We start from the raw sequence: 1,873 nt of genomic DNA, 5'->3' as shown, positions 1-1,873 counted from the left end.
AAAAAAAAAAAAAAAAAAAAAAAACAGAGGGGAGAAGAAAGTGGCTGGTAAGGATTAAACAGGTTTTTTTTGTTTTGTTTTTTGTTTTTGAGACAGAGTCTCGCTGTGTCGCCCAGGCTGGAGTGCAGTGGCGCAATCTGAGTTCACTGCAAGCTCCGCCCCCGGGTTCACGCCATTCTCCTGCCTCAGTCTCCCGAGTAGCTGGGACTACAGGCGCCTGCCACCACGCCCAGCTAATTTTTTGTATTTTTAGTAGAGACGGTTAGCCAGGATGGTCTCGATCTGTGTTAGCCAGGATGGTCTCGATCTCCTGACCTCCTGATCCCCCCGCCTCGGCTTCCCAAAGCGCTGGGATTACAGGCGTGAGCCACCGCGCCCGGCCTAAACAGGTATTTTTTAATGGCAGAAGGAATAGCAGAAGGTCAATAAGATGAAGGTTCCTGAATTATGGTTCCTGGTCTTGGATTTTCATTCAATTTTTTACTCCCTTATTGCCATCCTTCACCTTCCAATACCTCACCATTGTTTACGCTGTTCTTCCTTGTGACCAAATCTGAACAAAAACAGGCTGAAGGTAACTGGTGAAGAAAGAAGACTAGTGATGAAATTCAATGGCTTTAAGAGTCAAAGTGTTTTCTGGAAAAGGGGATATTAATGTTGTCATCAGCTATTTTCCTAAGCCATTCCTGGGGCCATATTGATGTTTTGCTTCTGGGGAGTGATTTTGTAAATATATTACTCAATATAAAAGGTAATTTTTTCTAAAAACTACCCCTAAAGGCCTCATGACATGTTTGTTCTCTAGACTCAGTGGTCAGCATTGATGAATTTCATTTCTATCAAAGTTAAGGACATTAAAATCCAAGGACAAAAATATTTCTAGTCACTGAAAAACTCCGCAAGATGAATTTTTTTCTCCCTGTTTTATTTCATTCATACCTTTCATTCATCCATTCATACCTTTCATTCATTACATTATAGTAAGAGGTGACATAAATGAGGCAAGCAGCCTCAAGAAATTAAAATTTGTGAAGTTTTAATACCTATATTGTAAATTTTATACTGAAGCTGTATTTATAAGTTTTTGACAAAGGTCTATATAGTTAAACTTCTTTGGATATCTGTTTAATGTGTTTTCATTCTAATCTTGATTTTCTTCCTTCTGCTTTTTTCTAATTTCATTTGCTCATCTTTTTCTAGGTTCTTAAAGTGAAAAGTTAAGTTATTGATTTGATACCTTCTTTATTGATAGGCATTTACAACTGTAAATTCCTTCTGAGTACTGTTTCTATTGCAACCCATAAGTTTAGTATGTTCTGTTTTAATTTTTATTCATCTCAAAGTATTTTCTTGTTTCACTTGTGATTTCTTTTTTGACCCATTGGCTGTTTAGGGGAATATTACCTAATTTCCACATATCTCTTAATTTCTCAAATTTCATTGTATCATTGATTTCTAACTTCGTTCTGTTGTGTGTGAACGGTGAACATACTTTGCATGACTTTCATCCTTTTACATTTACTGAAGTTTGTTTTATGTCCCAACACATGGTCTATCCTGGAAAACATTCTGTGTATGGAATATGCAACAGAAGTATGCATATTCTGCTGTTGTGGGTGAAGTGTCCTATAGATGTCTGTTGGGTCTAGTTAGATTATAGTGTTAATCAAGGCTTCTCTTTCCTATCTGATCTCTGTCAAATTGTTCTATTTATTACTGAAAGTGAGGCATTGAAATCTCCAACTATTATGTTGAATTGTCTATTTCTCTAATTCTGTCAGTCTTTGTTTTATATATTTGGAACTCTTTGGCAGGTGTATTATGTTTATAATTGCTATGTCTTCCTGACAGATCAAACCCTTTTATTATTACA

This window comes from Rhinopithecus bieti, unplaced genomic scaffold (genome assembly GCF_001698545.2).
Source record: "Rhinopithecus bieti isolate Rb0 unplaced genomic scaffold, ASM169854v2 scaffold_2339, whole genome shotgun sequence".
NCBI classification, from domain to species: Eukaryota; Metazoa; Chordata; class Mammalia; order Primates; family Cercopithecidae; genus Rhinopithecus; species Rhinopithecus bieti.
Note: the sequence above shows the minus strand (reverse complement) of the source record.